The sequence below is a fragment of the Micromys minutus genome, assembly GCF_963924665.1.
Source record: "Micromys minutus genome assembly, chromosome: 10".
NCBI classification, from domain to species: domain Eukaryota; kingdom Metazoa; phylum Chordata; class Mammalia; order Rodentia; family Muridae; genus Micromys; species Micromys minutus.
The window spans coordinates 19004962-19021420 of record NC_137979.1 but is presented as its reverse complement, the minus strand read 5'-3'; the positions used below and the strand labels follow the sequence as shown (position 1 = coordinate 19021420).

Here is a 16459-nt window from a genome sequence, read left to right as displayed (position 1 = left end):
TGTTTCTGAACCAATCTTCACTTTCATGGTGACTCGTTCATCTCAGAACATACATGTTTCCTCCATCTGTGAGCCCCTCTCTCAGATGTTGTATGATGCTGTGTTATATGACTAGAGACTATCTGGTGTGGCACTTTTTTAGTGTAAAGGAGAAAATCCAAAGCTAAATTTCCTGGTGTTTGAGACACAAGCCCTAGTTGTTCCTTTTGCTTTTTGGTTCCTGACTTGTGACTAGTAAATATTCTTCAATATTCTCTAACCAGCACTTTGGATATAGATGAATGAGTTGAGTTAGTGTACTTTTCCACTCTGCAAACAAGTCAGGATAAACATCCCTTTTGTGCCTCCTGGATTTCAGCGCTGCTCAAATGAATCAGTCTAGCACTTTCCCCGGTCTAATTGTCATATTCAAATTTGGTGCCAAAATCAGAAATGGAGGAAATTCAAGAGTGAGTGTTGGGTTATGATGTGCAGAGAGGCTCCAGAGGGAACAACGACCTTGTCTACAGAAGGACTGGGTCTGAAGAATCAAAAAGATGCTGACAGTGTGGTTCAAGTCACCTCAAAACATGACAGCAAGATTTTAAAGTATAGGGTCCAAGTTCTTTGCAGTGTACGAGTTGTGTTTTATCCTTCTTAAAACCAAGGTAGGAGCTCATTTAGAAAGTGCCACCAAATCTAAGTGTGCACATTCAGGATGCTCCGAATGTCTTTGATTTAACATCCACGTTCCTCGAGGCTGACATGGACTTATGTTTTGACTACGTGTAAAGCCGTATGCCCTTGAAAAGTTAGAACAGCCTCCCAAGTCTCCATTTCCCAAAATATAAAAGGATAAGGAAGTGATAGCACATGCCAGTGTGTGGGGATTAAATAATAAAAGGCCTAGACACTTAGAACAGCATGTGGTACCCTTGCTTATCTAGCAGTTGGGATTACAGTGGCCCCGGTGTTTTGTTAGTGCTTCTGTTGAACTCTCTGCTACAGCAAGGCTTATTTCCTTATCATCTCAGTTACCCATCATGCACCAGGCTCCATTTGAGCCCCCACTGCCCTCGTGGCGTGCCCTTCTCTCTTCCTTACCACTCCCCGAGTTCATCACACCCACACATTTTTCTCTGTTATTCCACCTCACGAAGGAACCGCAATTTGGTCCCGTAATAGACACAAAGCTGTCACATTATGATAATTGTGAAGAAATCATAGCTTAGGGTAGATACTTGGTGGATGGAGAGTGAATTGATTGGGTGGAAAAACGGGCAAGCTGCTGTCCTCCGGGGAGGAACCGGATGCTTGGTAACGGTGGAAGTCTCTGGGGTTTTTTGTTGTTGTTGTTTGTTTGTTTTGGTTTTTTTTTTTTTTTTTTTTTTGTATCTTTTGAATTTTGTGCCGAGTACAACCAGAAAGAACAGGTGAGAGGAAGAAGGGCTTCAAGTCCACACAGAGGAAGAACCAGCTTATATTATTGCTTTTAAAATAAAAGCTGGAGATTCCAGAAAGATCATTTATGCACTTGAAAGAAGTATGAACACAGAATTAGAGATATAAGATGACAACTTAGAAGAGGCAGGATTGGAGATGGGAGTTTTCAAAGAGTCAATTCCCAATCCCCCACCCCTACCCCACAGTAGACCAAACTCCTAGTCCATGTTTCTGTAAGCAAGCAGAAAGCAATGAATATTGATAGTTTTCTAGGAATTGCTGTTTAGCTGCTTCAAACTTGTAAACTATGTATCAGCAGTCTACCTGCATAAAATAGGTTTAAATACCCAGATATAACATATTCTAAGAAATTGCTTTATAAAGGAAAAAAAAAAATGAAGCTAGTGAAATGACTCAGCAGGTAAAGGTTCTTGCCTCCAGGTCTGTTGACCTGAGTTCAATCCACAGGACCCACATGATGGAAGGAAAGAACCAGCGCCCACAAGGATCAGAGATACAAACAGAAAGACAGTGAGACAGACAGACAGAGACAGATACAGATGCAGAGAAACAAGAGAGGACAGATAGACAGTGAGAGAGAGACAGAGACAGATAGAGACACAGAGAGACAAGAGAGGCAAACAAAGAAAGAAAACAAAGAAAGGGACAGGTCAGAGTATAAATAACAATGACAATAACAAATAACAAAATGACAGCCAGAAAAAGGTCTTTTGGTTCCCATGAATTAGAATTTTTGAAACAGGTGATGTGATCATTCAAAAGTCATTTTAAATTTGATTTTCTGTACCTGCAGTGGCTTTGCCGTCGTTCCTGATTTAGCCTTAAAAGCCTACCACATTGCTTAGCCCTGAAACAAGTATAGAAAGAAGAAGGTTCTGTATCGGTATTCTCTCGTAGATGGAATTATGTGGGAGATTACCGAGAGAGTTGTATATTAAAACCCAACAAAATCCAGATCTTATGTAAGACCATGTGAGTTGCTTAGAACAGAGCAAGGTGGCCACACCCAGCCTCCCTCACCCAGAAGTGCCACAGCAGAAAGCACAACATCTGGACACAAGAGAGCCTGGTGATGACTATAGAAGATTCTGGGAAAGACGCCAACTCCCTTGAGACTAAAACATACTTTGTTTCTTTCAATCATAAAGGTATATGATTATGCGAGCACGCCAGACATTTGGGGAAAGAACAACAGAAGAACAACAACAAAAAAAAAAAAAAGAAATTATTTGCTTGTTTTGAGATAGGCTCTTGCTGTATGCATAGCCCAGGCTAGACATAAACTCAGGATTCTCCTTCTTGAGTGCTGGGATGGTGGAGTCATGGGCATGTGTCCCTACAGCCATCTGGAGAAGTGATGTCTTGGTGACCACGAGACAAAATGCATTCACCTGTACACATGTCTGTGTGTGCTTATGTAAAACACGTGTCCAATTAACAATGCAATTGAGAGGTATGACCAGTGAGCATACATGGCCTCTATTGTCCCATTCCTATCATGACAGGCATTAATATGCATGGCTGGAATGGCTAAGGATAGGCACCAATTATTTCAGTAATTCCAAACTTTACCTGGGGTTCTTATCCTGTAGATACCTTTTGAAGAGCAGCCATCTTTCTTAAAAGGTGTGGATGGGACAGGTAAGCTGTCTTTACTTTTTTCTCTGGGAAACCAGGATTCAAAAGGGAGTGAAGTGTCTTGTGTTATCACCCTGGAATTCAAATAAAGATGTCCTGACCCACCCCTATTGCTTCTGAAGCCTAGTGCAAGCACTGGCAAGTCTTGTTCACTCCCGGCCACTCTAAAACCCTTGGGCTGCTGATCGGCATGCAAGTCAGTAAACTGGTAGCCTTCAGGCACCATACAACATTGCTAGGAAGCTAAAGTAATAAACGGAAGAATAATTATTCTGGAATGTGAAATATTTAAATATGGAGCCCAGAGAAGATGGAATGAAAGAGCCACCTGTGTCTAGTCTTTGTCATCCTGTATCTTTAGTCTTTTCAAGTTCAACACACTGGAACCACACACAAAATTATTTTATTATAATTTGCACAAGCTTATTAGCATATACTATTAGTCTTAGATTATAATGGGTTTTGCTATGGCATCCCATCCATGTATATGATGTGTTTTGATCACATTCCCCTGAGAATCCGTGAAGGAATGTACAGGATTTGACAGTATCAAGTCCAGGTAAAGAAATTCTTGATGCAAAAATGTAAGCAGAAAGAGAAAAGTCAGGAAGAGGGAGAACAACTTCATCTGTACTGGGAAGTCTTGTATGAGGGACGAGCTAGGGAGGCACGCTGGGTAGGATGTGTCAGAAGAAGCTATGCTGACTAAGTCATTAAGAACGATTGTCCTGTTCCAGAATTTCACAGGGATGACCAGAGTGTTTTCTTTTTGCCTTTCTCGTCAGACCTTTGACATTCCCTCACTCCACATAAACCTTCCACTTGTTTGCTGGTTGGTTGTTTCCCTGGATGTTTGGAGACAAAGTCTTGCTCTGTGGCCAGGTCTTGAGCTCACAGTCCTCTTTCCTCAGACTCCATTGCACCTGCTTCCTCCATGTCATTTTCTTTTTTCTTTCCTTCATGTGTCACACAGTTCTGTACTCTCGGATTGATTTCCCATCTTCTACATGGGTATTAGCTACACTGACCTCTCCCTGTCTGACTCCTCCCCCTTGATCTCTTCGCAACCCCAGAACACATTTAGGGATTCTGTCGGGGCTCCTAACCTTCCACCTTCACCCCCTTGACCAGTGTCTTCACTCATGTGGATGTTTCTCGAAACTGGAAACAGCTCTGCTTTACTTCTGCCCGGCTCCTATGCAATCCCACCGGCCTGCTAGTTCAACACAGTCATGGCCTGGGGATATATCTCAATGATAATGGCCATGCTCGGTGTATATGAGGTCCCAACACACACAGAGACAGAGACACAGAGTGACAGAGAGACAGAGACAGATAGATGCACAGAAAAATGCACAAAGACACACACAGAGAGACAGAGAGATAAACAAACACAGAGACAGAGACAGAGAGATACACAAACATAGAGAGAGGCAGACAAACAACACACACACACACACACACACACACACACACACAAACTTTCACAAGTAGCAATGGCATAAATCCAGAATAGTACACCATGGAGTTCTTGAATAGTCTCCTACATGACTTAAAGTCTATCCACCAATTCTTTGAAGAATTTTATTTCATTTGAGTACCATGGGGTTTTCTAAAGATAACTTCTAGAACTGGGGGGTGTGGGGGGAGTCACCAAGTAAAACCTAATTCTGTTTTCTTTATGTCGGCTGAAAGAATGAAAAGTCAAGTCGCTTTTGAGCTTGTCTTGCCAAATCATCTCCCACCAAAAGCAAAATAAAAATACCACATCCAAGCCCTCCCTGAGAAAAGCAAAGGAGAAGGTGGAACTGAACTGGGATCTCATGGTTGAGGACGCAAATACTTTTTCTGTTCTTTCTGTAAACCGGGCACTTCAAGGAGACCCACATGTACATCAGCTTCTTTTTCTTTCTGGTTTCAGCTTGTTCCAGGTCAAGCATCTGTTCCGGTGAAGAGAAGCTGCTGAAAAGAAGGCTGTGCTCCAAGGCCCAGAGGTATTTTTAGAGCTTGAGGAGGAAGGATTTTTTTTTATATGAAGGGAAGGATGGGCATGCCATCCAAAGCTCTGGTCCTGTGAAGAAGCTGAAACTTGTCACGACCCAAGAAAGTGACCACAGAACAGAAGTCAGCAGCCTCGCTTCCAAAAGCCAAATGTTGGAGACCCAGTTCCATTCAAGTTGAAAAACTGAACACAGAAGTTTTCACATGCTTTGTCCCTTTTGGATTAAAAAATTGCCTGCAAATGCACACACATCCATTTGTTTTGGTTGGTCTGTTGGAAGGCACCACTTCATTTTCTGTATTCTTTCTCCCTTGAGCAAATAAGAAAAACAAATTAAAAACCATTGATATCCCCCATGATTTAGCATAACCTGCAGAGAAACATTAATTAGGTAATCCTCAAGAGTCTTCCAGATCTGATGAACTGGACTCCACTGCCTGAGTGCATTTGGAGGAGGTTTGTGCTTCATATTCATGCTACTGTAGCTTGCGTTTCTCCCAACCACCCACAGACTAGTTCCAAGCTTGGTGGTAGAATCTGTAGTTAGAAGGATTCGGGCCACTGGAAATGTGTTCTTGACCTTCGGTAACATCTTTCCTGTTCTCTCCTCTTACCTCATCATGAGGCAAATCATGGCTGCCTCTCCAAAGGCCCAAACCAACGGGGTCAATTGGTCATGGAACATCCCAAATTGGGCCAAAGGTTGACTGTCTCGGGTGTTTGATAAAGTAGCAGGGAGCCGACCAACATGCCCAACACATGTGCACATACTTAGCAAACAGTGCATTGCAGCCAGGAGGAAAGGGGGTGGGAGTGGCAGAGTTCCATACTTCCTGAATAATTCAGACTCATTATGGGGTGGCTGGCTGTTAGAGAGACACTCCCTCCTGGGGTCATATTAAAGCAAATGACTTAAGCTGGCACTAAGAGCAGGTAATAAGTCGAATGTGATAATACACAACCTTAATCCCAGCATCTAGGAGGCAGAGGTGGGCAGATCTCTATTAACTCAAGGCCAGCCTGGTCTATGGAGTGGGTTTTATGTCATCCAGGGATGCATAATGACACCTTGTCTCACGTAAGTAAGTAAGCAAGTAAATAAATAAGTAAATGTTTACTAATTTAGGGACCATCTAGGAACTGTCCTGTTCAACCTTTTGGTCTTGGTTCTGCAGCTCAAAATGTCTTTGTCTCTAGAAAGACTGTCCAGACATCCATCAATTCGTTATAGAAATTCTGGCCTCTGGAGATGCCCAGCTTAAATGGTGACAGGCACTGTCACTGATGTCTGAACTTACAGCCTTAACATATTTGAAGGAAGAAGACCTTAAGTTCATTTTTCCTGGGTTTTTTTTTCCTAATAGGGAGTCCAGAGATCACTCACTTCCAAAATGTGCAGATTTCTCCAGCCATTCCATCCCTGCTGAGATGCCAACCACATAACACCTATTCAGCAAGGCATCTGAATTGTCTATGAAAGCCCTAGTATGTCTTTCCCATGATAATGTGGATTTCTTGGTCTCAAGGGTAACATCTATGCTTACTTCAATATTCCCTATACCACACTGCAATCTGTATGCTAATGAGTATATGGTTCTTCTGTGATGTTTGGCCCTGGGCATGCGTAAGAACTGTCTGCAGTTTCTAGACTTCTGTGTCCTGGACACCAGTTCTCAAAGTGTCCCCAGACCCACGGTTGCGGTCTCACTTAGGAATTTGGTAACTGCACACATTATCAAGCCACATCCCTGACCTAAGGTATCAGAAACTTAGGGTTGCAACTCAAAATCTAGAGTTTTGGTATGCACTGATGTTTGAGTCAGAAGATACAGAGAATTCAGAGAATCCAGAAGAAAGTACTACCATTTGATATCACAGTGTCAAAGGGGGCCCATTTAGCTCAATATTCCATCTCACGGGCCTATCTTGGTACCTGACCCATGGTCTAGACATCCCTGGATGTGTTGAACTAGAAAGAAATGAAAGAAGGAAGGAAGGAAGGAAAGGAGGGAGGGAGGAAGAGAGGAAGAAAGGAAGGAAGGCACTTTGTGAGTCTCTTGAGTAATGAGCACCCATATTTCTCACATCTGATGGCTCATACAAGGGCCTGCGGCAGGCCCTTGGAAGATGACTATCCCTCTGAAGATGGCACTTACTGCCAAGCATCAGCTACTTCACAGATCCTGCACTTGTGAATCATCAACGAGTTTTCCAGCTTGAGACCTGGCTACAAAGAGTTTTGAGAAGCCAGCCAAAAGGTCCAACTTGAAAAGTTCAAATGTGGGCTGGAGAGATGGCTCAGCGGTTAAGAGCACTGACTGCCCTTCCAGAGGTCCTGAGTTCAATTCCCAGCAACCCCATGGTGGCTCACAACCATCTGTAATGAGATCTGATGCCCTCTTCTGGTGTGTCTGAAGACAGTGACAGTGTACTCACGTACATAAAATAGATAAGTAAATCTTTAAAAGAAAAGGAAGAATAGTTCAAATATTTTCAATAAGTTATATTTTGATTTCTTTTTCTTCTATGAGAAGCTGTTCTGTGGAGCTCTCTGCCCTTTTCTGAATATCTGCTCTGTGGTGAGGACACAGAACTCTCTGCTTACAGAATAAAGGAAGGGCATACTTTTACGTAGAGGGACCACCTAAAGGCTGTAGTTCACATGCTCTCAACACAGTTTCTCACCGTGTGCAAATCATTTGAAACAGAATAGGGAATCCTCTGAGGCATTTGAGAGCTCACAACACAAAAGAGAGATTAAGTCCTCAAAACTGCCAGCGCCAACCCCTCCTCATCCTCCACATATCTGCAAGGTTTCTACCAAATAGATGTTCTTTAATTTATCTATTTGCTCACACATAAATTTACTGTTTTCACTCCTCATAGAACCCAGGCGACAGTTCTCATTCAGACCATGGTCTGACCACTGAAGCCATCCCCTGTGCACAGTGATAATAGTCAACGTCTTGAGGGAAGATGGTGATGAAGGAAATACAAATCTAGCATGGAGTTACTATTCAAAAGGTAGGCCTCCGTCTCAGGTGTCCATTTCCTGTTCTCTGACTATGAGCTGTGTATGCTCTAGGATTCTGTGGAGCTATCCCGCTCGCATCCTGATACTGAGATTTATGGTTCGGTAGCCTGGACCACATTGCTTAACATTTTTGAGACTCATTTTTAGAGCTAATTAATTTTTTGACAATATTGTACCTATGTAGATACAATTAGTATGTATACTATCTATCTACCTTCTATTTATGTGTGAGTGCATGTGTGTGTGCGTATAAAATGTTCTGGTCATACTCATTCCTCACCCACCTCTCATCATCCTCCTACCTCCGCCAACCCCTCCCCCATCCCTCCCACCAAGTCCCTGCCCCACTTTCACATCTTTTTTTTTTTTTTTTATGACTCGTGTGTTTTAGAAGTGGTCACTTACAGCCACTTCACAAGCACAGATGTGACACTTTGCATTGGTACTGCGGGTAACTCACCAATGGCTCTAGTGCTGAAAGCAATGACTTCCTTGGCAGTCCTTGACTGCCATTAGCTTCCCTGCATGAGACAGGGCCCCATAAGTCCTCCAGGTGACTGAATGCCTACTGGTTTAGTGTTGTGTGGACCCTGTACAAGCAACAGTGGCTACTGTGAGTTCACGAGCAGCATAGTTCTTCCCAGCCCTCCTTCCTACAGAGTGACTCTTAAGCTTACCCCTTCCTTCACAAAGTGCCCTGAGTTTTAGGGAGCAGGTATAGTGTAGATGCCCCGTTAAATGCTGACAGCCCAAATGTCACTTGTTTTCAGCACCTTGACAAACCATGTACCCATGCACCCTTGCCTTAACCACTTTCTGCTGCAAAGAAGCCCTTTTGACAGCTTCTGTTCCCTCCTGATTGTAATCGTGTGGCGACCAGAGGACACAGTAAACAGGAAGTGCTTGACACAGTGTGTTGTATTGGCTGTTGTGGGGCTAGAACATCTTTACCTCAGCTTCAGTCCCTTCAACTCACACCCCAGCTAGAAACCTTCATTCAGGATGAAAATTTCAGGCCGGCCTGAAATTGTGAAAGGCAGCCCTGAAGGACTCAGGTGCTTTGTTCAAATGTTAGATTTCCTTCAGCACTTTTGAGAAGGCAAGAGGTCCTCAGCTGGCCCTCGTTTGTTCTTGGAGGATGAGCGGAAGGTTAGCACTATTTACCTACACTGTAAACATGAACAGCAGTCGTCCAGCACCACCTCACCCGATGCTCCTAGAGTCTTTGTTACATGAGCAAACCAATTTCCTGCTGTGCTGAAAAGAAATGCTTTTTAATAGTTCCAAGAAATATTGACTCATAACCTCAAAGCTATAAATGCCTTTATGAACAATGCTATGTATGTTCCATTCTAACACACTTCACTCTTGCTGTTTGTGGGAAGTTGTGTTTACCTAAAGTAGTGAGGCCTTGTTTGTCCTAAAGACAATTTTAGAAGCGACCTTGTGATAATTAACTCAGAGGGACTTCCCAGTGTAGCTCCAATTAACCCAAGCAGTATTAAAGGACTTCTAAATTAGGAGCCCACCTTGAGGGATTTCTCCCCCGTAGCAGTACATTTTCACAAGTAAAATTATAATCACAGAAGATAACTTTAAAACATGAGGCAGGACTTGATTTATCCTGACAGAATTGTCATTTATTCCATTAAAATCATTTTAAATTCCATTCTTATTACTAGCGGCATCCATAAATGTAACAAAAGGAATTTTATGTGTGGGAATAAATATACCTGATATATTCATAGAATCACTGAGCATTTTTCAGAACTGTGTGTTTCAAATTCTTCCTCTGCTGAGATGGGATGGGCTTTTCTATGTACCCTATCTATCTTTTCTATGTTTCCTCCATGAGGAGCACCTTCTGGTGGGGAGAGGCCTGTGCGATCATGAGAACCGGTAAGACAACTATCGTTTGATCATGTGACCGCCCAAGCCTCCAGCATCCTGTGTAAGGCCAGGACGGGAATACTTGTTCCTGCTTTTTGTGCACAGAGGGCTTCTCCAAGGGAGATTCTTCTCCATCTCCCTCTCCCTTTTGTCTTCCTTTTCCTTCCCTCACTCTCTTATCCAACACCATCTCTTGTGTTATCGTCAATGTTCATAAATGACTTACCTCTATAAACCCCACAGAAAATAGTTACCAAAGCATCTCTGTAGACCTAGGCATTAACTATTGGTTAGCACTAACAATAATGGCCAAACTGATCATCAGTTAAGATCATGGGACACAGCACTCTCTGTTTTAAAATCAACTTATTTTATGTGTATTGTTTTTGCATGCATATGCGTTTGTGCACCGCATGTATGTCTGGTGTTCATAGAGGTCAGAGGCAGGCATCTGATCCCCCGGAACTGGAGCTGAGGATGGTTGTGAGCCTTCATGCGGGTGCTCAGAACTAAACCCAGGTCCATTGTGAAAGCAGTCAGTGCACTTAACCACTGAGCCATGTCTCAGGGCCCAGGATGAAGTCTTTTTCTTGGTTTGTTTTTGCTTTTCTTCTTCATACACAAAACACTGCAGATAAAGTGGGTGAATAAGACCTGGCCCTGGAGACGGTCAGAGAGTCTCTCTTGTTCTTCAGCAACTGCTTCTTATTGGGGAACTGGGCTTGGGGTAGAAAAGTGATTTGCCTGAATGGAAAACCCTTCTAGCCAAGAGGTATCTGACATGACCCAGCATGATCCCTTTTTTAGGACAGGCTCTCGTGGACATCCCGAATAAACTGTGTCTCCAGTCCCTTGAGGCCCCTTTTTCAAAGGCCTTTGCTCAAGCAGCTTGGGTGGGTGGTGAAATTAGTCCGTGCTTTATGATAAATAATACACTGTTATATACAGAAGTGGTCTTTTAAAAGTTGACTAGGTGAAGCTATTCATGAGTGCCCTCCATTCTCTTACGCCTTCCATCTCACTGTAAGCAGTGGGGCACACAGCTCTCCAGACTGGTTTGTGTATAGTTACAATAGGCGCATATGCCTGTCATCCCAACATTCAAGAGGCAGAGGCAAAAGGATCAGGAGTTCAAGTTCACCCTCAGCTCAATAGCAAGTACAAGGTTAATCTGAGCTATATGAGATCCCATCTCAAGACAAAGAAAGGAGGAAGAAGCAAGAAATATAAAGGAGAGAGACGGGGGATGAGGAAGGAAGAAAAGAAGAAGAAACGAAAAAAGAAAGGAAGGAAGAAAGAAAGAAAAGAAATTGTGCTCTATATTAATTTTTTCATATGGGCAAATATATTAATGTAGCTACTGCGTAGTGTGAATATATATTCTATTTCATTTCTGATGGCCTTCCCATCTTTTTCTCTCTCTGCATTAGAAACTGCACTGCCATGAACTTTCTCATTCATACTGAAAAATGATTTTATGAACTTGTTTTATATAATTAGTTCTTTTCATTGCATTCAAAATTTGAGTTTACTTTAAAATTATTTTATGTATTTATTTAGTATGGAGGGAAAGCATGTACATCCCAGCATATGTGTAATAGTCAGAGGATAACTTACAGGAAACAGTTCCCCCGATCTACAGTGTGGGACTTGGAGGATCAAACTTGGTCCATCAGGCTTGGCAGCAATCACCTTTACCTGCTGAGTCATCTCTCCAGCCCTTAAACACAATTTCCAGTGGCTGTTATATATTAGTTTCAAATTACTTAATACAGTCATTTCTTGGTATCCAGCGGGGATAGGGTCTAGGACCCCACTGGGTGTTACAACCCACCAGTATTCAAGTCCCCTGTGTAAGATGACCTGGTGTTTTCCTGGTTCCTTCCAACATCCTCTTAAAAGTTTTAAGTCATCCCTAGACTGTTTCTAATACTTAATGCAATATAGAAATGCCATCAAATACGTGTTAGACCCAGAGGTTTGGGAAATAACAGGGGGAGATTGTCTGTACATAATTTGTACAGACACAGTACAAACATTTTCCTTCTGTGATTGATTGAATCTGCCCATGAAGAACTTACTGGGTAGGGTGAGTTGACTGCAGCCCTACTGTATAGTTGAAAGTACTAAAGTTTCCATGAACTCCATTTATCAAACCTGTATGCACTGGCCTCGGCGTCTCCCGTTGATTTGTGTTCTATGCCCACATCTCTGAGTTCATGCCAGTTCCACACTCCAGCCATGATAATCTCACAAAAGGTTGCAACTGGAAGAACGCGTCTTCGGACACCCTGCTCAAAATATCTTCACTCTTCTGGTGTGATTTCTCTTCTGGCTGAGTTTTAGTATTTACTTCCCATTCCCAACTTCAAAATTACATGAAAAACTTTAATGAGCATAGAATTAATTTTAGAGGGCAATGCTCAGGTCTGTGACTTTGGATACAACCAGAACTTAGTGTTAAACACAGCCACCATTAGGACACAGAACAGCTTCATCATTCAAAACAACACACACACACGCACACAAAAACCACCTCTCCCTACCAAGAACCTTGACCCCCATGATCACTGTGTTGCCTGTCACTATATTCTCTTCTTAAGAATAGCATATAAATTGAACCATACAGTTACACAACCCCCAGAGGCTGCTCTTTGACTCAGCACCCTTGAGATTCTCCAAGTTCATTATCATGATCTTTCTTCATTGCTCAGATGCACCATTGCATAGATGTTTACCCATCCTCCCCTACCAGGAAAAAGTCATCATGTTTACAGTTTGAGACTGGTCTACTTAGCACTGTCTTGGGCAACCATGTGCAAGTTTTTATGGGTATTCATGTTCCCCACACACACACCCTGGAGTTAAATCAAGGGTTGACAAACAAGTGTAGATTTAACATTGTAAGAAACCACCAAACGTTTCCAGAGCAGGTACCAACAGTATAAGTAGAAGTTCCTCCATATTAACTTTGGCAGTTTGTATTACAATTTTATTTGCTTGTTTTAGCCAGGGTTTCTCTTAGTAGCTCTGTATAGTTATGGTGGTTCAAATCAGAATGGTTTCCCCAGATGCTCATAGATTTGAAAGCTTGGTGAGCAGGGAGTGGCACTATTAGGAGGTGTGACTTTGTTGGCACCTGTGTGGCTTAGTTGGAGGAGGTGTGTCATTAGGGGTGGTCTTTGAAATTTCAAGTATTCAAAGCAGGTTCAGTCTCTTTCTCTCTCCCTTCTCCCCCCCCCCAGTCTGTCTCTCTCTCCCCTCCCTCCATCCCTCCCTCTCTCTCTCTCTCTCCGTAGAACTCTCAACTCCTCCCCAGTTATGTCACCCTACTTGCCACCATACTTCCTGCTATGCTGACAATGACCCAAACCCCTGAAGCTGTAAGCAAGCTGCAATTAAATGTTTTCCTTTATACAAGTTGCCGTGGTCATGGTATCTCTTCACAGCAATAGGACACCGACTACAACAGTCAAGGCTGACCTGGAGCTCACGGATATCCACACCTGCATCTGCCTCCTGAGTGCTGAGATTAAAGGTATGTGCCACCCAGCCTTGTTGCTACTGCATGTAGGTTTTTGCGGAAATTATTCTTGTAAATGGTATCTCAGTAGGATTTCATGGCGACTTTCTAATGACTAACAGTGTTGAACATCTTTTCGTGTGTTTATGAACCATCATATCTTCTCTCATGAAATACCTATTCAGATTGCTGCCAATTTTTAAGACATTAATTTCCTTACTAGTAAATTTTTAAATTCTTTATGTACTCTGGATGCAGATTCTTTGGCTGAGCCATCTGTGTGGTCATATAGAACTTTACACTACTAAAGCCCCTATGCTGTTTAGTGTTTGGCTGGTGCATACCTGAAATAGAATAATATAATAGTTCTCTCTTTCTCTTTCTGTATGTGTGTGTGTGTGTGTGTGTGTGTTTGTACTGTATGAGTGCATGTATATGTGTTCACTTGGGTGCACACAGGTGTGGGCAGGTGTAACAGCATGACATTAGGAATCTTCCTCTATGGGTCTTCGACTTTATCTTTTTCAGAGTCTCTCAGTCAAATTCAGAGGTCTCCCTGAGGTATTATAAGTACCGGCTTGCTCTGAAGATCCTATTTTCAGCTTCTGTGGCAGAAATTACAGGCAAGTCCCAGGCAAGTCCCCATGCCTAACTGGGTTCTAGAGATACGAACGAGTCTCTCAAATACACAGCAAGCACTTCAACCACTGGTCCACCTCTCTACGTCTTTCCTTAACATCCTTACTGGTGCTTCATTGAGGGTCCCATGTTTTCATTTTGTTGGATGTGATATGTCATTGTCTTTGGCCTGGTTGTTACTTGTCCTTTTGTTCTCTCAACATAGTATTTTCCAGAGCACAGCTTCAAGTTTTGATGGAGCCTAATTTGTCAATTTTCTCTTTGATGGCTGGTGTTTTGGGGGGTCATTTCTAGGAGCCCTTTGATCATGGAAGGTTTCTCTTCTGTTATCTTGTAAATGTGTTCCGCCTATGTTTTTCGTTGAGAAATATGAGTCATGTTAGTTCATTTCTACACCCCATTTTTGATTGGCAATATTTTTAAGGTGAAAGCCACTCAGAGTCTTTACACCAGAGAACATGGTGGTGTGTTTACATTCACCCTTTATTTTTTTCTTTCCTGGAAAGTTCCGTGTCTCGCCCATCTTCATCACTTTATGGGCGTGTGCATTTATTTTTATTGCTCTTGTATGAGAACTGTTCTCCGTTGCGTTTATTGATTCATTGGAGCTGAAGAACTGGCGCTGTAAAGCATTGAAAATGAAGAATTAAGATACAAAAGAAAACTATGACATCCTTCTTGATCCTACATCACAAGGGCTACTCACTGTCTGCTTCAGGCAGGCTCTGGGAAAGACAGCCAGTCTTTCCTCTTCATAGCAGGCCACACTGTGGGTGGGGGTGGGGTGAGGTTGGCATGCAAGTCCTGCTGGAAAGATGCCTCTGGCCAGCACTGTGGGTAGGGAACTGGCTCCTGAGAGAAAAGCCTCTAAATTGCTGCATGATACTTAGTACTACTGTTCTTAGCTGTGGGTTTTAAGAGCTAACTGCACCAGACAAATAAGTGTATTTTGTCAATTTATATCTAGTGGACTTCGAGTAACATTCTAGCAAAATTCGCTTTTGAGAATTTTTTTCCTCTCCCCCCCCCCCAGTATTATTTGGTTTGAGGTGACATTAAAAGTCATTAAAGTCACAGGAATGTCATAAAGATGATCCAAAGGTTTTGGTTTGATAAGCAATTTACCTCATTTCCTTTCACATTAGCATAATAGTCAAAGGCAAGACATTTCTATTTACACTATTTTAATTAAACAGTTTGCCTTCAAATCTCATTGGTTTGTTCAGGAGTACTTGTAAAGTTCAGAATCCAGCCCTTACCCCATTGCCTCTCCTCCCCAGGACTCTTTGGGCAACTCTCTGGTCTTTTAGTTTTTTTTCTGGTTTTTTTTTTTTGTTTGTTTGTTTGTTTTTTTGTTTTTTGTTTTTTATGGCGAATTTAAAACACATAGGAAACTAGAGTTGCCCTGGTGAGTCTGATCCAGTTTCACAACCGTTGGTGTTATTTCATTTACCTGCGCATGTATTCTTTCCACCGGCTTCCACTGGGCAAGTTCTAAACACCAAACTTAACCCATAGATAGTTCATCATGAATCGCTAGTAGTTAAGGACTTCCAGACAAAATCCCAATGTCATTAACTGGGTCCTTAAAACTGTAACCACAGTTTGTTTCAAGGCTGTTACAGTTTCTCCTTCTCTACTGTCTCGGTATGGAATTCATTCTTCCTGTTTAACAGCTCTCAGAGAGGTCTCTGCACTCAGTCATCACGTCTAAGTCCAAGATAAGACACAGGTTGGTGGTGTAACCGGAGACCAGAAACTTCTCTCTTAGCTTTCCCCATTGTAGTATGTTCATTGGCCAGGAGAAGTCACGTGGCTAACCACAACTAACCACAGAAGCTAGGAGAGCACGCCCTGGGCTTTTCAGCCTCCCTAATTGAGGATGTCATGGGATGCTGAGGTTGTGAGTTGATGTTAAATGAACCAACAGAAGTTATCTTTCACACTAATCTGGGGGAACGGAAAAGGTTTGATTGACACTTCTCACCATTCTGTAAAAGTGGTCATTAGGACTGGACAGAGATTGAGGAGAACTGGCCGCCTGAGCCGGCTTAGAGAGGCCTTCAGGTTGTGTGGCCTAGCTGAGCCTATTATTGGAGGCTGAAGCCTCAACTGCTGAGCTGTAGAGAGCAGGACTAGAATCTGGCTGCCAGGTTAATGTCTTCAGTGACTCCAGGGCATAGTTCTTAGGGAAAGTAATTTTGTAGCGCATGAAATCAGAGCCCATGAAATCAGATTACCTAATACCTAACTATTAGTCAGGTGTTAGGAACCCCGCCAAAGCAGGAAC

The 16459-nt window shown here is 42.6% G+C and overlaps 1 long non-coding RNA gene across 2 annotated transcripts in view; it reads left to right on the top strand.

The window, feature by feature from the left end:
• The window catches only part of LOC308426527, a 43744-nt gene extending 28973 nt beyond the window's left edge, over positions 1-14771 (top strand). Inside the window, exons 2-5 of one of the 2 annotated variants that reach the window (XR_013975211.1) lie at positions 5003-5075; positions 7970-8107; positions 13457-13545; positions 14059-14771. This is a non-coding gene — a long non-coding RNA (uncharacterized lncRNA). Of the gene's footprint in view, positions 1-5002; positions 5076-7969; positions 8108-13456 lie in introns of both variants that reach the window. The other variant, XR_013975212.1, reaches the window with a different exon arrangement.
• The last annotated feature ends 1688 nt before the right edge of the window (positions 14772-16459 follow it).